Below are 25280 nucleotides of genomic sequence, written 5' to 3'. Positions count from 1 at the left end.
TTGTTGTTTTTTAAGATATTGACAATCTCTTGTAGCCTCTATGCACTAGTCAAGTCAGCTTCATCCCATGGATTGACAATTATACTCGTGGTTCTCGCTATGTCTGCAATAAGATATGAGTGAGGTTAGACACCTGTCCCACATTTGGCACCGCATCGAGGATCAAAGAGATCTAAACTAGGGAAAAACACGAGCGTCTTGTGAAGTTATCCTTTAAACTTCCTCTAGGATCACCTAGAGACAAAACTTTTTGTTTAAAACCCCATAGCTTAAGATTGTCATCTCTTGCTGTGTAGAGGTAGCTTAGAAGTAGGTTGTACTTGCTAAGTATCTTTTAAGATTGTAAAACTGTAGAATTAGATTAGGATTTTGAGAATGATCGATGGACAAGACAAGTCTTAAGATCAAGGCTCATAAAACCATAAAAAACAAGAAAACGAGTGTTTATGGACACTTTCCACAACCCCATTGTAGTAGAACCTAGGAGTAGGGTAAGTAGAATCCGAGGTGGGATCTCAGAACATTTTTCTATCCAAAAGAATCAATTGTGAGTTGTTTATGTGAAGTTGCAGAATTTCAGGTCTACGGCTAGAAATAGCACCAGAAGATTGTCCACCATTGAATCCGACTGGAGATTACGCTTTAATAGTTGTATGACCCAATGGGTAAGCTTAAGGACACATTTGAGGTAAATTTCAAGAGTTCACAAAAATGCAAATTATTTATTCTTGATATTTTAGGACAAATTAAGTTTTGACTTGACTTAGAAGCTTAAAAATAGATCATAAAAAGATTGTCCATTGAAAAAGTTAAAAAAAGTACTCATTTTAGGCCAAAAGTAAATAATCACGATTCTTTACTTTCAGCTCAAAAGTGACCAAGGTTGATACCAGAGACTCTATGCATGTGTACAAACATATTTTCTAAAGGCCCATAGAATTTGGATCACCAAACTGACCAAAAACTAAATCTGTATTGGTTGTCGAGAACTTGAGTGTAAATTGGAAAAATCTTGTTTAAACTTAGTGAAACTTGACTCATAGGCTTATATTGAAGTGTTAAACAAGTGTACATGCTCAATTGACCAAACAGATGCAAAAAGTTACCAGAAGTAAATAATTGTGATTATTTACTTTTGTCCCATTTTCAGCTTTTTTGACCAATCCAGCATACCACTAGTTTTAGAATATCATATTAAGTCCACAAACCAAATGTGCTAAGATTTGGATCATTGGAGTGAAAATTGTGGCCAAATTTGCAAAGTCAGTCTGCAGACAAAAAACTGATGACCATTTGAACAGAAATTATCCAAACTTGATGAAACTTGGCTAGGGAGCTTAAGTTGAGTTGTTTAACCAATCTATGTCAAGATTGTGGCAAAAAATAGCATAAAAATAGTAGGAGTAAATAAACACGATTATTTACATCTGGTACTAAATTGGATATTTTTGCACATTTGAGTATACCACAAGGTCAAGCATATCAAGTAGACCACACAAATCAAATTTGGTGAAATTTGGATCACAAAATTGAGACTTAAGCAAGATTCTTGAAAATTGAGTCTACGAACACGAAACAATTGATAACTTGAACAAATTTTGTTTAAACTTAGTGAAACTTGTCCAGAGACTTTAACAAGTTGAGTACTTGGAAAAACAAGGCCAAAAGTGTAAAAATTTGAGAAAAGTAAATAATCGTGATTATTTATTTCTGATACACAGAGAGAACATTTTGGACTTTTGAGCTTGTACAATGTTAGACCAACATAATAGTAGGCCGTCGGGAAATTTTGGTTTCAATCGGATACAAATTGGTACATGTTCACTCAGTTTCTAGATGGCAGATTAATCCTTTGGCTTTTGGCAAAAGTAGAATTTGAAAATTTCAATTGCCGACTCATTGAGCTCAATTTGAAGAGATACAAATAGACCAGTCACAATAGTTAGCAAAAATTGTACAGTCTTTGTGAAAAGAATAGCTATCTGGATTAAAACTGATATAGGAATCAGGTTGCACACAAGGAATTGAAAGCTTGATAGAAGTTGCAATCAAGTCAAGTGGAAGAAGTTGACAACAAGTCAATCCAATGGTAAGTACTCTATCCAGGGCTTCACAAGTCTATATGAACAGTGTGAATCAAGATGATCACTTGGACACTATCTTTGAAGAAGTCTCAGACACTTTTTCAGAATCAACATCTGAAATGTCTTCCTATTTGACTCATTCAAAAACCGAAACGGCAGTGCGTTATAAGCACGTACTCACCTTTTATAAGACTAATCACCATGGAGGTTAGGTCTACCTGGATCCTAATGAAGAGTATGCCACTTGCATTAATGACCATGGCATAGAGTTTGAAGAGGAAATCAGAGCAAACAAACAAGGAAAAATGTATATGGATAAAAACGGAACTCAGTATTTACAAGCTGAAAACCCTAATGTGACAGACAAATGAGGGTTAGAAGTGAATACCATAGTTCTAGATATGGCAGCAAAAGAAGGACCACTGACTTTAGAATTTGAGGGATATGATCAAGTTGATTTGAAGCCCTTGAAACGGCTTAGCATAGATAATCCTAGGATCGGAGTCTATTGTTGGGAGGATAGAAATGTTAAAGATCTTCTATGGACTTCTCAAGTCAAATCAGGACAGTTAACACCCATGAAAATCATCTATATCTTCAAAATCAAAGACAAGGGTTCAGTAGATCTACCAACCTACCTATTTAGGGATTGTTATAACAATAACTTTGTTATGATGAGTCCTGAGAAGGTGGAACAAACCAAATACCAAGGGTACTCTGTAAGGAATTGGATATTGGGCCAAGGACCAGAAACTATTCCAAGAGATAAAATCCACGAGAGATCTTTTGAGAACAATGTTAAAAAACCAGAACTACCTCATCACACAAAGAAAACCGGGTGACACTAAAGCTAGTCCAGGGCTACATGAGTCACTATTTTTAACAATTGGTTTGAAGGACTCGGAACATGACCAACTGCCAGGAGACCGGGAGTTGAACCAAATAGTCGTGTCAGACCAGCTGATTTCAAAAATGGATCAGAAAATACAATGGATCTGGGGATCCATATGACCACTTAGCAAGCTTTAAGCAAGTGCTAAGAGCAGAATGCATATTTGATTTCCATACTCAATTTGAGAGATTTGGAATGACATTATAAAGAAAAGCACTAACATGGTTCCAAAACATTCCAATGAGGTCAATCATGGACTTAAATACGCTAGCTCAAGGAATTGTAGGTGCATGTTCCGAAACGGGGATCAAACATAATACGGTAGCTCAAATCTATAGCCAAGGTGAGTCTGTTAGGGACTGTGCAGCTAGAATGAAACAATACATTACAAGATGCCTAGATTTAGAAATACCTATAGAGGAAAGATTAGTATCATTGTTTCTAGAGGGACTGGTAAACAAAGAACTTCATGCTATATTGTATAGCAAGAAACATATGACCCTAGAAGAGTGTGTGTAAGATGCTATTGACTTAGGAGAAAATTGTGATATTTTCAATGAAGAAAATGTCTCTAAGGATAATCAAAGTGAGAAAATAGCATCCACTAAACTAGCACAAGTGGGAACAACTGCTGCAGCACTGCTTACAGCCATAGAAGACATGCTCAAAAGGATGAATGAAATTATGAATAACATGCAAAAAGCACCTATGAGGGGAGCAAGGCAAATAATACCTCAACATGGACAACCAATTAGTCCGCAAAAAATGTGTGTAATCGAGGGTAAATGGACCAACCATGAGACCAATGAGTGCTATTACCGACCAAAGTATGATGGGAATATTCAATACGTGCCTATGAGGCCACAAGGACAACCCATGTACAGATATCAGCCTAATATGGCCCCAGCTCAAAGACCACCGATGGGTATGAAGAGACCTCAACCTGTGTTGGGTTAACAACCTCCATATCCTGGACATAATATAGTGCCTGTAAAGTACATGCATTCATAGATGAACAAGCACTAGTGCATGTTACACCCTATGCTGAGCCTAGTCCATCTACAATAATGGTAGAAGGGGATTGGTATAATTCACATCCACCACCAACGGAATAACCTATGACTTATACTACACCGGAGCTTGCATCGATGTACTATGTAGCTAATCAAGGTGTTAGACCTCCAATGGTAAGACCCATGATTAAGCCAAGAACTGCGAACTGTCATAACTGTGGTGCAGATGATCACTAAAAAAAAGAATTCCCAGACCCTGACAAGAACATTAAGCCAGTTGAAGCTTTTTGTATGCAATGTTGCAAAAAGGGAGGACACTTCCTTGAAGATTGTCCAAAAAATCCTTTAAACAAGGGTAAAACAGTAGTGAACGTAGGCCAAGTGATACCTAGTAGCTCATCTCAAGTGAACCTATTGTTCCAATCAAGGTAAACACCAGAGCCTAGGCTAAGAAAAATAAACATAACTCCTTTGATGATTCGGAGATACTAAGATTTCCTCTCAAAAGACCAAGCGAAGCAAAAGCAGAAGGTATGAGATTAGAAAACAAAAACAAAGGGCTAAAATCAAGGAGAAAGCAAAGAATCTATTCCAAGAAAAAGTGAAAGAAACTGGAAGTGAAATCAAGGAAACCACCCTGAAATCTGGAGGATCAATTTTGGTAGACAAAATTTTTGAGCCAATCAATGCAGCCTTGGAAGCTTACCAAGTGGGACTTAAAGCAGGTCAAAACATGGAAAAAAATGGAAAAGCTATCCTTCTCTAGATATTGAAGCAGCTAAGTTTGAAGCTTATCAAAATTGGTAAGAATTACTCAAGAGATGCTGGAAAAACAAAAACCCAAGCTCGAGAGTATAGAAAAACCTAAGGAGCTTGTGGTAGGAACGAGTAAAGAGGAATCCAAAGCAGAGGTAGAACGCCACCTTGAAACTAAAGAGCCAAAACTCATAGTGCCCGACAATGAAGATGCCATCGATGGAATTCCGTTTGTAGAAGAAGACTAGCCAGGACACTTGTGGAAAAAAGTTAGAGAGATTAATGATGGGAGCCTAACTCTGAAGTCAGCTCCTATAGAGAAAGTTTGGTTAGACAATCTACTTCTTGATATGGACGTGGATGTACAATCCTTGTATGGGGATTGCGGCTCTGAATCTTTAGGAATGTCTAAACCAATGACTCTGAAAACACTACCCTCTTACTTGGGAGATAACGAAGACGAATCCATAGTGTGTAAAACCACTCACATAAAGAGAGTGGAACAGACCCTAGAGGTAGACAACATCCATTCAATTATGTCTACACCCATTCAATGCACTCTTACTTTAGGAGAATTGTTAAAAATCAAACCATATCTATGGAATCATCTACGAAAAACTCTAGAGAAGGTGGGGATAATAGGGCTAATTGTGAAAAATTGGGAAAAATTGAAACATGAATTGGATAACAAAGAGATTAGATCCGTTCCAATGAACAAAGCTGGAGAATACTACGAAGGGGAAAAGGAAACACAACCCTTCCAGTGAGATACAATGATATAGAAACCATGGCAATACTGGATAGTGGGGCAGACATAGCCATAGCCACGAAAGCAGTATGGGAATCATGGAAAAAACCAGCCATTAAACAAACTCAAAACATCAAAAAACCCTTAGGACTACTTGAAAAAGTGATAGCTAGTTCTTGTAGAATTGATTATCGACACACTTTTGCAATAGTGGACTTTGGAAAGAAACTCAATTACGAAATCATCTTGGGAAGATCTTTCATGCGACAAGTATAGCTTATCTAGGATTGGGGAAACAATTATCTGTACTTGAAGCAAGTGGGATCAATAACAAGGGTTAATCTAAAAGATCACACTTATAGAGATGACATGAAAATGCCCATACAAGAATTTGACTCAGTCTCTTTGACTAAAACTAAGCTTCCATTTTGATTGAACAAAGACACACCTATTTGGATGTGCGGAGCCTAAGAAAACGGAGCTTAAAACGAGAAAAATGTACCTTAGAAAGGGATTGCACAGACGAAGCCTACGTACCTGAACCCTTTCTAGAGCATTTGTTTGAGCCATTTGAGCGGACTCAAATTTTAGCAACAATGGATGTATGTGTAAATACGTCTATGCCTACTCAATATTGCAATGAGGACGGCTATGACATAATTCCCATACAAATGATCTCAACCCTTCACATTGAAGACAAATTCAAGAATCCAAGGACTTCATGAAAGCTCAACAAGTCTTTACAGACCTCTACTATGATGCGATAGATGAGTTAGAAAAATATTCAGCTACCTCAGATGACTCGCGGTCAGAAAAAGAACATGTGAGAGCTAAACTGCTCATGAAAGGAGGGCAAGAAACATTTTTTGACTTTCCAAACCAGAAACTAAGAAGACAAAAATGGTATAGAAGAAAAAGAAACAAGAGAAACTTCAAAGCTAGAACTATGCCATCAGTCTCTAGTAGAAAACAGTTTTTGATGCAGATAGATACACATGATTGAGTCAAAAGACAAAATCACCGGTAGATATCCTTTAAACGAAAAGCAAGAAATATCAAAAACATTGAGAAAAACAAGAAAGGAAGCTCAAGCAAAACCTAAATACCAAGACAAGTATTCAACCATGACACGAGTTGAATGAAGAAAGAAGTATCAAGAGTTGAAGAAAGCTCTAAAGGAGATATATAAAACTGAACTGGAAACCACTCAGGAGGAAGGTAAATATGTAATGAGTGTTCTATCCCAGTACAAGAAATATACTCTCCAAGACCGAAAAATCATAGTCGAACAACCTGTCAAGAAATTACGAAAATACGGCGAGTCCTATGAAGGATCTGAAAATGCAAAAAAGATAGATCTAGCCGAACCGGGAGAAGAGCCTAGACCTGACTACAATGCAAAGACTTGATGGAAGAGAAGAGGAGATTTTGCTAAGCTTACTGAAAGAATACCGAGATATGTTTGCTTTGTCTTATAAGGATCTCAAGGGTGTTGATCCAGAAATCTGTCAACATATCATACCTATGAGAGATGATGCGGAACTAAGCAGATAGAGGCCATACACTGGCCGAATTCATTTAAAAAGATAAACATACAGATTGGGTGTCTCCAATTGTGGTAGTACCCAAGAAAAATGAAAAATTAAGGGTGTACTGTGTGAATCTCAAGAAAGTGAATGCAGCTACCATTAGAGACAACTTTCCTCTTCCAATCACTGAGTATGTTTTAGAACGAGTTGCAGGAAAAGAAGTTTATAGCTTTTTAGATGGCTTTTTGGGTTACAATCAACTTTTGGTTGACCCCAAAGATCAGCACAAAACTGCCTTTACAATTGCATGGGGTATTTTTGCCTATCGGGTTATGCCTTTTGGGTTAACTAATGCTCCTGCCACCTTTCAAGGATTGATGAGCCATGCTTTTAAGGCATACCTTTGGAATTTCTTGGAAGTATATATGGATGATCTATGTGTACAGTCATCAATTCGGGCTGATCATTTTGAACACCTCAAAACGGTATTCGAAAAATGTAGACTTTATAGGATTTGCTTAAATCATGAAAAGTGCACATTCATGGGCAGACAAGGAAAAATTCTTGGACGTATAGTGTCTAAAAATGGCATAGCTAAACAAGCACCCATACCTCATGTGACATTGTTCGAGATATCACTTGTTCCTAAGTGGAGTAACTATCTAGTTACTTATTATCAAACCGAACATTTCATGAGGATATGAGTAAACGCCTCCAAAGAGCGATTGAAATTGAAGCAAGAGACTATTCTCTTATTGGAAACCAATTGTATTGAAGAGGGAAGGATCAACATCTGCGCCTTTGTGCAGATGCAGAGGAATATATTCCCATTACAGAAGAAGCACATACTGGATTAGCTGGAGGTCACTTTTCGAGTGAAACCATAGCAAGAGCAATCTTAATGGGCAGGCATATGGTGGCCAAGACTTTTTGTAGCTACCAAGGAATATGTTTGAAGGTGTGATGCATGTCAATGAGCAAAAATGCCAACTCGTGTAGATAACATGCCTTTAAGACCAATGATGGGGGCTAAAGCTTTTGCAAAATGGGGTATAGACTTTGTTGGGCCAATACAACCACCTGCTTATAGAGCCCAAGATCAATATATTATTGTAGCTGTGGATTATTTGACCAAGTGGGCATAGGCTAAAGCAACCCAAAAGAATGACGCCACAACCAGAGCTGCATATTCATATGAGAATGTACATGTTCACAAGATATGGACTGCCAATAGAAATTTTCAGTGATAGGGGACCTCATTTCGTTAATGAGGTAATTGAGTATCTGCCTTATGAATTTATGGTCATCCATAACAAATCAGCTCCCTATCACCCACAAGCAAATGGACAAGCTAAGCATACGAATAAAATTCTTAGCTCGGTATTGACTAAAGTGGTTAGTTGAGGACGGACAGATTGGGAAATGAATCTCCATGCCGATCTATGGGCTTATAGAGTTTCATTCAAGACAACTTTAAATGCTACACCGTTTAACCTTGGTTATGGTCTTGATGCCATACTGCCGATAGAATTTCTATTGCCGACACTAAGGGTAGCTAAGGATCTTGAGTGGACTGGACATGAATTTCCAGAGAGGCTTGAAGATTTAGAAAATCTTAACGAGCAAAGGCTAACAACTGTAGCTCACATCTATGCACAAAAGCGAAAACAAAAACAATTTTTTGATTCCCATCTAGTCACAAAAATATTCAAAAAAGGGGACTTAGTTTTAGTTTATTCCATAAGCAACACATTCCCAAGTTGAAAAAAAAGGGAAACGGACCGTTTATCATTGAAGATCTCCAAGTGGAGCACTTAAGTTGTCTACCCTAGATGGTGAACCAATGGCTAATTGGATTAGTGGATGCCGTTTAAAGAAGTACAATTTGCCGCTAACCAATGAATTGCTAGAAAAGATGCATGCAACAAATCAAAGAAAGATAAAACGACAGCAGGTTATTGATGAAGCCCAAGAGGAAGCTTGGATTTGAGTATTCAAAAGGAAAGCTGCTCTCAAAAATCAACAAATACCTATTCCTATCAACACTCTAGAACTAGATGACCGACTATGGGAATTACAGAAAGATGTAGTGTCAACAGATGATGATTGGTTAGATGAAATGGACCTTTGTATCAAAGTACAATTGAACAATCATAGCACAAATGCATCGGTCGATACAGGAGCTTGAGTAAATACATTCAATTATTCCACGTACAAGAAAGCAACGAATCAATCTTTGACTTCAAGAATATCGACTATTAAAGGGATGCAACAAGAACCCAACATTGACATTGAGAGTAGTCAACTTAAATGTGATAGTACATGGATGTTCATGCCCTCATCAGTTTGTATGCCTATAAGAACACATGATCCATTCCTCTCTCTCTTCCCTTTGCTCTCGCTCTCTCTAGTCCATTTTGTGTGTGTCTTGGTGTGAGGTTGCTTGTGTGTGTTTTGTGGTGCATCTTCTTGGTTGTGTCAAAATCGCTCTTGCATCCTAGTTCGCCTACCATAACTAGGTGGTGCCCCTATATTGTTTGGGTTTGGCTGTGGGTTTCTTGTTGTGTTTGTGCTTGTGGTTGCCCCAGCCCCAATTGAGAAGCACGGGAGCCTTAAGGGGTGGGGTGTTTAGAGGTCGCCTCTCTTGTTTCCCGCCGCGGACCGCCTCATCATCTTAGTCATCAAGCATGACAAGCACCTCTAGCTTGGGCCGGGTTCCCACCTCAAGCTCAGTCCTAGATTACCTAAGGTCAAAGGAATTTTGAACACTTACCTTTGGAGGTCTGCAATGAAGCTAACCCTAAGTTCTTTTAAGCTCCATATGGTGGCCTTGCTCTTTGACAGACCATCTCTCATTTGGACCCCTTTACCATTGGCCGCATGGTGAGATAGATATGTAAGCACATGTCTATATTCTAACACTTTTTCTGGTATATCCTCCCACATTAAATGATTAGTTTAATATGATAAAGTCATTTGGGTTGGTTAGATATTAGATTTTATTACATTACCTCTCTCTTGAAATCATAGTAGTCCTCAACTATGAGGTAGAAGAGGATAAGACTTAGTCGTTAGTCAATATTGCTTAGCGGCTAGAGGATCCGTTTTTACCCTACATCATCTCTCCAAGATGAATGAATAATCCATTTGGTGCTTGGGAGAGATAGCTGCCACAAGCATGTCTGCTCTTTACTCCATTTCATTGTCCTAAGTAGAGTGACAAGTTCTACTTGATGTTTGAGAGACGTCGTCATCACAAACATGATTCTAAGTATGCATACTACTTAAATTTGTGCACAATAAAAAGAGAGAACTAGTCTTATAAGACAAAAACATTGATCATTCAAAAGAAATTTGTGCATTTGCTTACTCTAATGTAGCATTGTAAGCATTGACAAGGTTCATACTATCCTCAAAGTGTATTCCTTGCATCCATCTCGCATCTTCAAAAGGATAATTTTTGAACTTAATAAGATACCTTCGGATAGTGTTACCATGTTATAGTACCTTGTCTTCATGCCGAAGGGTAACTTTGGGTTGTAGCACCTCTTCTTGGTCTTCAATTTTGGGAGGGTCTTCAATAATTGCTTCACGTGGTGGTTCTCCTTTGTAGGGCTTAAGTAGGCTCACATTAAAGGCATTGTGTATGATCCAATGGATGGGCAACTTGAGCTGATAAGCCATCTCATTGATGGGCTTCAAGATTTGTAATGGACCATAGTATCTTTTTGATATCTTAGCATAATACTTTTGATGGCTCCTATGATTTTTGCCTATCGTTTGCCTCAATTGAGCCTTGGGAAACTTCAGTAAAACCCAATCAGTTTCTTTGAACATTAAGACCGTTTTGTGCTTGTCAGGAATAGCTTTTTGTCTTTGTTGAGAGATGGATATAACCTCCTTAATATTTTGAAAAGATTCTTGTAGGTCACGGGTGACCGGGATGAAAACACACACAACGCCTCTATAATGACCCGACACACACTCTTGGGATGACACACACACACACACACACACACACACACACACACACACACACACACACACACACACACACACACACACACACACACACACACACACACACACACACTATGGGGCACCACTCAGCTTACACAACCCACCTTGCCGAGACAGGGAACACACCGATGGAGTGAGAGGAGAGAGACTACCCATTTACCCACTCCACATAGAGAGACACACACACACACACCCAAAAAATCAGCTCAAAGGAGGCGAATTTCTGATGTTTAGATACAATTGAGCTTGGACCAACACCAATGGGGCAAATAACTCACACAATATGGGTAAAATATGCCAGATACAATCACAAATTGGAGCAGAGGCTTCACTCATAGGAGAAACTTACATAGCCAAAACAACAAAAAAACAGTGAGGAAGGTGGAAAAATGGACAATGCCATCACGTCCGGAACGGCCCAAAACCCCAGTCTACAATGTCAAAGTGCTCAAATCCGCGAGCAGTTTAGGGCCAAAACAGGCTCCAAAAACAGCAAAAACACAGTTGTGGCTGTTCTTCCTCTTCTCTCCACGTTTTTCCTGGTCTTCTCTTGGTTTTTTCAGTTCCCACAATTAGCTTTATTAGTTGGGCACCCTTGGCATTTTAGTTGACCTCAAATGGACCCCAAACATGCCAAAAAGTGGCCTCACAGTGCATAGTTGTCACCTTGCTGCATCCATCCGCATACCTGGCACTGAACATTTTCCAATAATGCATCCCGCCACCATGTGAAGTGGCCCCAAAAGATGATCCTCATGATGAACTCTCTGCATAATTATTACAAGGAAACACCCACGTTGTGTCTGTACTTATCCACATGCAAGTATTGACCCCATTCGACCTCCTGACGCCACTAGGAACCATCTGACGCACCTTCTTACCTCATGTCTTCGGCCCGTGGATAACTTCCTCGAGAAGTTTTACGTGCTACCAACTCCTCATTATTATAGAAAAAACATACTGGTATTGGTGATAGTGAAAATCGATGCACTATGTACATATTGTCCTACCTGTCCACATGGCTCTGGAAAATGGGCAATCCTTTATTCGATGCACCATGCATGTGTATATACATATGTGCAATCCCTTGCTCCAAAAAACTCCTAACATAATTTTCCCATCCCCTATCTTGCTAGATCATTCATGATCAGCAGCAGCAAAAAGAGATATGAGACTCGCCGTGTCACAGGTCTCCTCATCCCTCACCAACATTACTTGCTCCATAGACATCTCATCTTGCTGCACCATCATTAGCCTGGCATGATATAATTTAAGACGCAATCCATTTACCCTTGACTTATATAGGATTCCATACAGGTTAGCCAGCTGATATGTACCATTCGAAAAACACTCCACTACCTTGAAAGGGCCTTCCCACTTAATCTGAAACTTCTTTTGGAAGGTGTTGTCCAGCTTACTGTTGTAGCGCAAAACCAAGTCATGCTTCTTGATACCTTTACTTTTGACCTTTTCATTTATCTTTGCCAAAGCCTTATCATGCATCTGCCCATAATGTTCCAATGCACTCATCCTATCGAGTTGAACCTCTTGTAACTGTAAGAGCCTCTCTTTGAATGCATCACTAGGCGGCCCAAGCAGCTTCTCTAACATCTTGACTGCAGGCAACTCTACTTCCATAGGCAATGTGCTTCCTTTACATATACCAAATGAAATGGAGTAAACCCTGTACCTGTCTTCACCAAAGTACGGTAAGCCCATAATGCTCTAGGCAATTTCAAATCCCAATTCTTTCCTTGGTGCTCTATCACTTTTGAAAGAATTTGTACTAGCTCACCATTGAATCTTTCATTTAAGCCATTACACTGCGATAATAAGGAGTGGTATGCTGGTGCCTAATCTTCATCTTTGGCAATAAAAAGTCTAGCAGTTTAGCTCTAAATCCTAGCCCCTTATTTGAAAGTAGCTCCAATGGCACCCCAAACTTGCAACATATTTCATCATACACAAATTTTGCCACATCCTTTGCAATTATCTGTTTTACTGCTATAGCCTCTGCCCATCTAGAGAGATAGTTCACTGCAATCAAACTATAGCTTTTGCCCCTTCTTGTGATAGGTAGTGGGCCTATTGCATCAATACCCCACTTTTCAAACACATCAAACGCCATCATGGTTTTTCGTAGCTCTGGCTTCAACACTCTCTTCCCAAATGCTTGACACCTATTGCAAGACCTACACCAATGGTGAACATCCTTGTGCAAACTAGGCCATACATACCCCTCTTGTAGGATCTTATGCAAGGTGATCTTTAAAGAAAAATGTCCACCACATGCACCTTCATGATTCTCTTCCAACACTCTATAAAGCTCCTGCCGCCAAGGTACACATCTCAACACGATATCAGCCCCTTTCATGTACAAGACATCAACAACCAATTTGTACCTATATGCTCTACGCACAAAACCATACTTATTAGACTTCTGAATGTCTTTCGGAATGATTTCTGTTAACAAAAACTCCTCTTCTTGAGCCAAACTTTCCCGGCCATGATAAAGAGGTAAGTTGGTCCTCAACACAAATAGCTCCCCAATCATGCTTTGAGCTGCTTCACGTGCCTCTCCAACTAGAGCATGTTCAATGTGTCTAATGCTCCATGCTTCGAACTTTTTTAACAGGCCTTTAATTCTGAAATACATTTCCTTCAATGAAGTGTTCTTGCTCTTCCACACACTTAGCACTTGCTTCACAACTAACAAGGCATCACCTTTTATGCTCAACCTTCTAATCCCATGCTTCAAACAAATGTGTAATCCGGCTTCCAAAGTAGCATATTCAGCCTCATTGTTAGTATGTGCATCCAAATTGAACCCTCGCTTGCATACTAGCTTTCGCTCTGGATCATAAAGTGCTATACCCCCTGAAGCTGCATCATGGCTCTTTCTGTATGAGCCATCAAAGAAAAAAACATATGCATTTCTGATCTGTGGAACTTCTTCAACTACCTTTCTCACCACCTCTTCCTTAACAAGGAGGGGATTCTCCTTGTAAGTCAACAAATCAGCTAGGGTAGTCCTTGTACTGTCTTCCACTAGAAAAGAGAACTCAAACTCTTGCAGCTCAATTACCCATTTCTTGACCACATTTGACATGTTAGTGCCATTAATTAACTATGGCAAAAAAGCATAACTCGTCAATAAAACAAAAGGTCGTGGTAGCAAGTAATGACAAAATCGCCGACAACAAATATTACACTGGTCATCACTAGCTCTACTTCCGAGAACTTTCTCTCTGTTACCAACTTCACTCGGCTTTCACAATACATTGGCCTCATATAATGGCTTCCCTTCCCCTTTTTCAATAGCATGGCTCCAATGGCATCATCCCCTACTGATGGATTTACATAAAAAACTTTCTCCCAATCAGGAGCCTGCATGGTTGACAACCCCCCTAACACCTCTTTCACCTCTTGAAACACTTCTTCACACTTGTCATACCATTGCAATGGATCATTCTTTGCCACTTTTTGTAATGGATAAAGAAGCTATGAACACAATAGAATAAACCATGCCATGTACTTCACTTTGTGTATAAAGGTTGCCAATTGCTTTGTACTCATAGGTGATGGAAGAAGAATAATAGACTTAACCTTTTCTGGATCAAGCCTCAATGCCATTTTCTGACACCATATGGCCCAAGAACTTCACCCTTGGCTGTGCTAGATGATATTTCTTCAGATTTAGTTGTCCTCCACATTCATTATATCGAGCCAATACCATCTTCAAACTCTCATGGTGTTCAGCCCTACTGCTGTAGACACAAAAGTCGTCCATAAAAGCTTTAACACAACTACCAATGAATGGTGCCAATACCCAATTTTCTCTCTCTTGATAAAAGGATGGTCCATTTGTCAACCCAAATGGTAATACCATGTAACAAGAACAACCCCATGCCGTAATGAAAAATTTCTTTGTTTGGTCTACAAGAGCAATCTTCAATTGAAAATAGCCTGAAAAACCATCACACACACTGTACTTCTCATAACTTGCCATTGAATCCAAGATCTGATCAATGAATGGAAGAGGATATGGGTTCTTCTTAGTGGATGCATTTAAGGGTTTAAAATCTACACATATCCTCCACTTCCCATCCTTCTTTGGATTGACTACTACTGGACTCACCCATTCTGTGGTTTCTAGTGGAACTATGAGCCCTGCCTTCAATAACTTGTCCACCTCTTCCCTCAAGGCTTCCATCTGCTCTTGACCATCCTTCTTAGCCTTTGCCACACTGGCTTAGCACCTTCTTTTAGCTCTATATGCATCTCTTCACCCTTGAACCCTCTGATCTCTTCATATAAAGTAATGAACAAATCAGGAAAATTAGCCAGCATGTGCAAATATATCTCCTTCTCCATAGCTGAGAGGTCTCCACTGATCATTTGTGTCATCAATTCTTGCTTCTTTGACAATTCAACCTTGGTTTTCATCGGCCCTTCAATCACTTCATAAGGCCCTTCACTTTCATCTTCAACCTCATTTGCAAATGCAACTAAACCAGACTCGTGGATTCCTTTGTCCCATCAAAAGAAATGCAACATCAACATCCTCATCGTTGCTGGTAGTACTATCATTGTCCTCATTAGACACTGTGAAATAGTCTTCATCATTAGATTTATCTTCATCTTCATAAGTCTCTTCAAATAATTTACTTGTGTCCATATTCTATAGCTTCTTGGCACCTGTTTTTCCATAGAGGCTAATTGTACCATGTCTCCAATATTGAACAGCTCCCATTGCATGTAACCATGGTCTATCCAGTATAATAGGATATGCTCCCAACCCCGCTGGCATCACATGAAAATCAACCACTACCTTTGCATCATATGCCTCCACTTCTAAGCTCTTTACAACACCCAAACATTTTACTTTTTGATGGTTTGCAATCTGATCTGGAAGCCTGACACCCCAGCCACTGTAAGACACATCTTCTCAATGCATGAGTGTGTTATGATACATATTTGGGCTCTGCCATCCACATAACCTTGTCCCAGATTTTTTCTTTTGTTCCACACATCTACTATTGGACAAATGTCTGGTAGCTCATCCATTGCCAACACCTTTACTGAACCCCTCTTTGGCTCTTTCTCCATTGGGTTAACCATCCTCTTCCATTGTCGCTTTAGCTTAGGAACCATCTTTATAATCTACCCAAAAGTAACATCGGCTTTCCTGTTTGTCAAATACTCCTTCAAGTCATAGCTTAATTGCCCATCCCCTAGTGGAAAATCTGAAACATGAAACTTGCGATGAGCCCTCCTTTTCCTCTTGGCTTTGACATCCTCGCCTTCATGGCTCTTTCCCTTCTTCTTACTAGGACCTGGGGCACTTCTTCCTTCCTTGTCCTCTGTGGTCCTCTTACCAATAGGCATCACTAATGTATCCTCAAGCTTTGATGCCTTCTCCAAGGTGACCACATTTATCACTTTTCCTTTTCCCTTTTCCTCATGGGTTAATCCACTGGTTCCTTCTTCTCCCTTAATTTCGATGCCATAATCATTTGAGCTAGTTAGCACCTGTCTTGGCAATGGATACATGTCTCCCCCCATCATTGGTGGCTGATGTGACCCAACTCTCCACAATTATAACACGTGGGTGTCTGTCTCCAGAATCTACCATTGCTTTGTCCAACACCATTTCTGGGCCTCTCTTCACCTCCTAGATGATTTGCAAACCTCCCTCAACCTCGATTATTTCCCACATTATCTAGCATGTTTAGGCTGAGGTTCTTCATTAAACGTACTACTTGCCTCATGTCTTGCCTTAGCCCATCCTCTTGCACTACTGTAGTGACCACTGTTGGCATAACCTGAGGAGTAACATAAACCACTGGTTCATGATGAACCCATGGCATGCGACCTTGCAAAGATTCCATAGGCTGAAACTCAGGCCTACTGGGCGAAGACTCCACCCCTAGCTGGCTCTTTTTCTTGAGCTTCCACTCTTTGTTCCTCACTACCTGTAGTGCATCTTCACATGTCCTAGGCTTCTTTAGCTCCACTCTCCAACATATATTCTCCCAAAGACCAACCAAGAACTTGTCCTTCTTCATCATGTCTGGTGGGGGTACCTGTGGTGCTAAGGCCTTGCAAATTCGCTCCCATGCCAATGAGAACTTACGTATGTACGCATCTACTGGCTCACCTTCCTTTTGCACCAAACTTGGTACTTCTTGCCACACTTTATCAGGATCTCCTGTCTTCACAAACTCCACTTCCAATTCATGCCTTAGATTGTCCCAACTCAATCTTATAGGTGGATCAACCACACACAAGTCCTCTTCAAATGCTTTGGACCAAACTCGTGCATCACTCTTCAAACAAATTTGGAGAAGACGTAACATCTGCGCCGGGTCATGAATCTGGTTGCTAATGTAGGCAACCTCCATCTTTTCCAAAAATTATTCCGCATCCTCATCACTTCTTCCATGAAATTCCGGATAAGAGAAAGCCATGTCTACCCAAGTTTCGATGCTTTGAGAACCCCTTCGAACACACGTGCAAGAACCCAACTTTTAACTAACCCAATCTCCACAAACTTCAATGAAGCTTGTCTTTCGATAAGAACAAACACATGCACATCAAATGAGTTTTCATAGTTAATCATCGGAATTACAACATGAAAAGGACATTCCAGTATCTCTCTTAATCTTCTTGGCCCGAACATAAAGACTATACGCTGCTGGAAAAAAATCTTCCTGGACACATGAACATTTATCTGGATTCTCTGAGCTAAATGAAAAGGAGTGAATTGAGGGCCATTTTGATCATCCATTAAAGTCAACCATGCAGCTCCCAAGAAAGCACACCTGTCTTATCCTCTGATTTTGCCAAAATTTCAGTAGCATAACAGCATAAATGGCTCAAAAGACCAAAAAACCAGTCATCACAACTTGGAAAACTTTTGGCAGAGTTTCCCCAGAAGTAGATCAGTAAGAACCCAAAATATAGACTGTATATGTATGCATAAACTGCCAATCAATAGAACCCGAGCATCAAGTAGGAATCACTAGTACATAGCCTATGGTGAGGTCACGAGAAGGGTACTCCAGCCACCTGTATCACCGAAAGAATCTCACATTTGAGAATCCCCCAGCTCAATAAAACCTCACGCTATCGACCCTCTCACAAAAGCTTATGCAAATCTCGTATATTCAAGTCTCAGAAATGACTATCTTCCAGACCAAGTCTCAGAAATGGTTGGGACTACCCAATAAAACCAAGTATGGCTCCACAAAGGCATACAATGGCAGTATCCACAAGTAACATACAATACCAACAGACAATGCGCTCAAACAGGCGCCAAATGATGCATACCCACGGTAGCTGCAAGTGACTTCGACTTGCCAGTATATCACTCTACTCCAACTACTTGTACCTGTAACCTGTAACCTGTAACCTATAATTTGTACTCTATAATTTGTAATCTGTACTCCCGAAGTTGAAGGTACTCGAAGAAGATCCTCCATGGGGGCGCCAAAAGAATGTGACCGGGATGAAAACACACACAATGCCTCTATAATGACCCGACACACACTCTTGGGATGATACACACACACAATATGGGGCACCACTTGGCTTACACAACCCACTTGGCCGAGACAGGGAACACACCGATGGATTGAGAGGAGAGAGACTACCCATTTACCCACTCTACACAGAGAGAGAGAGACACACACACACACACACCCAAAAAGCTCAGCTCAAAGAAGGAGAATTACTAATGTTCAGATACAATTGAGCTTGGGCCAACACCAATGGGGCAAATAGCTCACACAATATTGGTAAAGTATGCCAGATACAATCACACATTGGAGCAGAGGCTTCACTCATAGGAGAAACTTACACAGCCAAAACAACAAGAAAATAGTGAGGAATTTGGAAAAATGGACAGCGCCATCGCATCCAGAATGGCCCAAAACCCCAGTCTACAATGTCAAAGTGCTCAAATCCGACTTCGGATGAACAGTTTATGGCCAAAACAGGCTCCAAAAACATCAAAAACACAGTTGCGGCTGTTCCTCCTCTTCTCTCCACTTTTTCTGGTCTTCTCTCGGTTTTTTTAGTTCCCACACTTAGCTTTATTAGTTGGCACCCTTGTACTTTTAGTTGACCTCAAACGGACCCCGAACATGCCAAAAAGTGGCCTCGCAGTGCATAGTTGTCACCCTGCTACATCCATCCGCACACCTGGCACTCAACTTTTTCCAATAATGCATCCTGCCACCACGTGAAGTGGCCCCAAAATATGGTCCTCATGATGACCTCTGCGAGGTCTCGACCCCGCCGTTCCAAACGGCGGATCTGGGGACCTCACACCTGGTATCAGAGCCAAGGTTAGGGTGAGAAATAAAGTCGTATTGTTTGAATACTTAAAAAGGAACTAAAAGTATGTAGGTAGCTGATCTGAATTCCTTGCATTGGTGTTGCAAGAAGACCCCGTGCTAGAATATTGGAAGTTCCAAGTGTTTGGGCTTATTTACAAGCAAGCTCGACGATCCCCAGTTTACAAATTCAGGCGAGATGTCATGGAGATGTTGATGAAGGCTCATACACCGCACTCCACTCGCATCGATAGAGGATGGGGGCTTGATTGGACACTTGCAAGAGGGGTTTACTACATCAACGCTCAGAAGCTAGGATGCTTGGCTACCGATTTGAAGAAGATACATTGGGGAGAAGAGTTGAGGGTGGTGGAGATATTCTACTTGCTGCCTACATGATTGGACCTGACTGTCTCTAACGACACCAATCAAACCCTCAATGAGTGGCTTTTGGAGAAGGTCACTAATGTAATCCCAACAAACAGAGTTATAACTTTTGGAGTACCAAAAGAAGAATCCACGCTAGACACCATAGTTTACTATCCACTCAAGGATGAGTATAGGAACTACTTCACTAATAAAGTAGAGTATCATGTAAACACAATCTGCTAGGCGTATCTTATACACAATCCAAAAAGCCATGTAATAAATTGATCATCAGTTATCCTAAACCTTGAGGGGTTTCGATTGTAATAAATTTTCATCAATAAAGTGTTTTTGTCTCTGAATCTCTGTCTCTTGATAAAGTGGGATCTTGAATTTTATTTAAGTCTCATGTCTATTTGAAATCCAAGTAATGGTGTCAGGAATCTCGTATAAACCATGTAGGCACCGCCTGCTGCTCTCTACTCGGCAGCGCAAGAGAAGAATCTCCTCCTCAAAGAAGCCCAACCTCCGATCTTTAAGAGTGAGGGGTCAAATGTGGAGAGAGATGCGGAAGTGTGGATGGAAGCGATGGACAATTACTTTGAAGCTACGGGAACCCAACCCGTGAATCAAACCATGCTTGCGATGTTCCGCTTGTCTGGGGATGCCAAGATTTGGTGGAAGCAACATTGAAGGGACTTGGATATTAAGGGATCTTCCCAATACTGGGAAGACATCAAGGCTGCAGTGATGGGATGTTACTTACCACCCGCCTATAAAACCTTGAAGATGAACGAGTTCACTTCGGCAGCCAGCTGAATTTATCTATTGAAGAATATTATGCTTAGTTCGTCACTCTTTGGAGATATGCTCCTAAGATGACTTTGGAACAACAGGTAGCAAGGTTCTGCCAAGGGCTAATCGACCTTTTGAATACTCGGTTGGAAGCTCTCAGGCCGATGACACTACAAGATGCTTTGTTGAGGGCCAAACCTTTAGCTCTTGAAGTACAAAAATTTAATCAGAATAGGAGGAATCATTTGGCAAAAAGGGCAAGGAAAAATGTTTGGAATAACAGACCAACCAACCAAGCATATGACCAGCGCCCTATTGTGGCTACCACCACTACCATGGAGTTCCCAGATGTTCGATGCTATGGTTGCGGTGAGTTTGGACATTACAGATCCAAGTGCCCCAGGAACACTCAGGAAACCAGCGCTAATGCCATACCCTTGAATGCCCATGGGCGTGGCCAATCTAATGGAAGAGGAGGACGTGGAAGGATGAACAGAGGGCGAGGGCGTGGAGCTACCGCCAGAGTGAATGCCACAGTGGTACAACCAACTGTGGGAGACGAAGCAGTGGAGAGAGAAACCTTGCATGCTGCAATTGACAACCCCAATGGTTGCAAGAAATACCCTGTCATTCATACGCTAGGATCTCTCAGAGGTGAACAAGTTAACTTCCTTATAGATTGTGGTAGCACTCTTTCATTTCTTTCACCCAGATGCATGAGGAAGCTTAAGCTAGATAAGTATCCAACAAGCAAGCTAGTTGTAAAGTTAGCAAACGGCAAGGAAGTAATATCTCAACACTCTGCAGGAAAAATCAACTTTGATTTAGGAGGACACCCAACCTCTGCACAATTTCAAACCCTAACCTTAGGATTCTTTGATGGGATAATAGGGATGGACTGGTTAAAGAAAAATAAGGCCCACATCCATTGTGCACAAGGGAGCTTTACCTTTATGGATAACTTGGGTAATGAAGTCTTAATCCAGGGGGAAAATGGGAGACCTAGGGCTACTCTAGTTAAGGCCAGTAGACTCTTGAAGGGACTAAGAAAGGGGCAGCAAATTTATGCGGTAAAGCTCAACAAGGTGGACCAATCAGATACCACACTTCGACTAAATTGGTTGAGGGAGTATGATGATGTATTCCCTGAAGACCTTACCAATCTTCCTCCACATAGAGAGGTAGATCATGAGATTGAGACTATCCCTGGATGTGAACCTATATCAAAGCGACCTTATAAAATGTCACTTCCAGAGGCCATTGAACTCAAGGAATCTCTTAGGCAACTCATTGAGCAAGGATTCATTCGGCTCAGTACTTCTCCTTGGGGTGCACCAGTTCTTTTTTAGAAGAAGAAGGATGGAACCTTAAGGCTATGCATAGATTACCGTGGACTGAACCAGGTAACTGTCAAGAACAAGTATCCAATTCCAAGGATCGAAGAACTCTTGGACAGGCTCCACTGTGCCAAAATGTTTACAAAGATTGATCTAAGGTCAGGATATTACCAAATCAGGATCAAGGAATCAGATATTTCAAAGACATCTTTCAACACTAGGTATGGACACTACGAATTCACAGTAATGTCTTTTGGTCTAACAAATGCTCCTGCAAGCTTCAATCGACTTATGCAGCATATTTTTAAACCTTATGTGGATGATTTTGTCTTGGTTTTCTTTGATGACATTCTTATCTATTCTAAGAACGAGGTAGATCATGAAGAACATGTTCGCAAAGTACTTGATCTTCTTCGAGAACACAAACTTTACCCTAAAGCGAGCAAGTATACCTTCTGCTCACCAAAGTTCAATTATGTCATATCGGTCGAAGGGATTTCAGTGGACCCAGATAAATTCAAGGATATCGTTGATTGGCCTCGACCATCCACCGTCAGTGAAGTAAGAGGATTTCTTGGGATAACGGGATGGTACATGATTTTTTTTCAAGGATTATGCACGTATTGCTGCACCTTTGACGGAACTCCTGAAGAAAGGAATGAGGATCGAATGGAAGACTGAGCACGAGTCTAGCTTCGCTAAGCTAAAAGAATTCTTGGTCTCAGCTCATATCTTAAAACTTCCAGATTTCAGTAAGGAATTTGAAGTAGCGATTGATGCTAGAAAATTTGCTTTAGGCAGAGTTCTTACTCAAGAAGGAAGACCGATGGCTTCTACTTCACGAAAGCTAAGGGATCATAAGAAGAATTACCCTACTCATGATTTGGAACTTTTAGCAGTTATACATGCGCTGAAGTTATGGAGACATTATCTTCTCGGGTGAAAGTTTCAGCTGGTTACAGACCACAAGAGCTTAAAATGGAGTTTTACTCATCCTATTCTCAATATGCGACAATGGCGATGGATAGAGCTTTTACAGGAATATGACCTTGACATAAAGTATAGACCAGGGAAGGAAAATGCAGTTGCAAATGGACTTAGCCAAAAACAAAATCTTTTCTTGGAGCTATCTCTATTCCAAATAAACCTATCTGGGACAGAATCAAAGGAGCATCTTTGGTAGATCCAGAATACCAACATATAGTATCATCAGTCCAGCAGAATAAGATGCCTGAAGCTAAAGATTACTCTCTTATGGGAGGATGTCTTTACTCTATAGACATAGACTCTGTGTACCCAGAGACCCAGCTCTAAAGAAGGCTATCATGTATGAAGCACACGATAGCCCTACATCTGGACATCCAGGTTATGCTAAGACTCTTCATGCTGTCAGGAGGAGTTATTTTTGGTCTGGAATGAAAGGAGACATACTTCGCTATGTGAGGCAATGTCTTTCTTGTCAACGGATAAAAGCCGAAAGAATCAAGTTATGAGGGCAACTTCAACCTCTTGACATACCCCAGATGAAATGGGAATGCATCAGTATGGACTTTGTTACAGGATTACCTTCTATAGGAGGTTATGACTCTATTTTCATGGTTGTTGATATGCTCACAAAAGTGGCTCATTTAATACCCGTAAAGACAACCTTTACTGCTTCGGACATTAGCCGGGTATTCATCAAGGAAATTTTTAGGTTACATGGTTTACCCAAGCGTATCGTCGGTGATAGAGATGCCAAGTTTACATCAAAATTTTGGACTTTTCTTTTCCAATCTATTGGGTCACAATTAGCCTTCGGTATAGCGTATCATCCCAGACAGATGGGCAGACTGAAAGAGTAAATCAAGTCATTGAGGACATTCTTAGGGCCTATTGTTCGCACGAGCCAAAGAAGTGGTTATAATATCTTCCTTTGGTAGAATATGCTTATAATTCTTCCGAACACAGAAGCATCGGGATGTCACCCTTTAAAGCTCTTTATGGACAGGACTGTTTAGCACCATTGAACTTCTCGGATCCAACCATCAGGGTAGAATCCTCTAGAAAGATGTTAGAAGATATGGAAGCTCAGACTAGAGCTATTCTCTAAGACATTCACGCAGGTCAGGATAGACAGAAGCACTATGCAGATAAGAACCGTTTGGAAAGAACCTTCAAGGAAGCAGATAAGGTCTGGGGGTACAACATCCTTCCCCCAGCGAGAGTTTACTCCTCCTGTTGTCGCCTAGCTGCCCATATAACTAGGTATGTCCACTGCTTAACCAACAAACGTGGACATTCCCACCGCATAGAACGCAAGACGTGGGTTCCTACCGCTTAACCAACAGACATGGGTATCCACCGCTTAACCAGTAGACATGGATTCAAGAGCCCTTAACCAGGAACTCTACCCCCTGTTAATCAGGAGGGGGTTCGGACTAGTATCAACATTGGAAATAGAAATGAACATGCCGAGCTAAATTTTCCCTAGCAGACATTCTTTCCTATTCCAAACAGTATATCCATCAACCATTCTTTCCTACTTAGACTTTAATATTCAATTGAATTCAAATGCCGAGGTTTTCGTCGGATTTTCTCCAACATGTTTTAGGGATATGTTCTTTCCTAATTATCGTGTGCAATGTTAAATTAAACAACTTGAATATAATTGTGACCTACCTCCTCCATTTCCTCATCAATGGCCCATGAGATGGCCGGTGCTTGTTCGTCCATGGGAGCTTTTCCTTTTCCATTCACATTGTTCGTTCCCGCCTCGCGGTCGTGGTCACCACCAAAGCGAATTCTCTTTACCGGGGCCATTTTATACTCACTACTTAATTGACAAACTTGGAGAAAAGAGCTAATGTCCGAGAGTACCATAACAATCCAGATGACAGATTAGAATCACTGAACAATCCTTCTTATACGAGAGGATTAGATTTCCTTCGAGACATAGTAATTTTATGGATAATACTTTACTTGTCCTATGGGAACTGGCTCTAAAGTTAAACACTTGGCCTAGGTAATTAAGAATTTCATATTTTTACTAATTAAATTACTAGAGAGATGAATCAGACATGCTCAATCACCTTCCTAGGCGACAATGGGAGGAGTAATCTCTCGTTGGAGAGGGGATGTTGTACCCCCAGAACATTGGAATTTTAATGAATAAGTTTGAGTAGAATTTTTACTAGAATTTCTGTCTTGGTGCCGCTTTGCAATACTGATTGAAGGGCTGTCTTAACGAAACTTGTGAATTGGAATCTAATCAAGGAACTTTAATGTTGAACAACCATTATGATATTAATTAGGACACACAAGGAAGTGTGAGTGTGGGGGTGGAAAGTGGGGGCTTGGCTCAGGTTGCCAATGACTATGAGAAGGGTGGTCCCGATTGGTCGGGAACTCTCTGTCCCCAG

This window comes from Adiantum capillus-veneris, chromosome 19 (genome assembly GCF_014529385.1).
Source record: "Adiantum capillus-veneris isolate H3 chromosome 19, ASM1452938v2, whole genome shotgun sequence".
Classification (NCBI taxonomy): Eukaryota; Viridiplantae; Streptophyta; class Polypodiopsida; order Polypodiales; family Pteridaceae; genus Adiantum; species Adiantum capillus-veneris.
Note: the sequence above shows the minus strand (reverse complement) of the source record.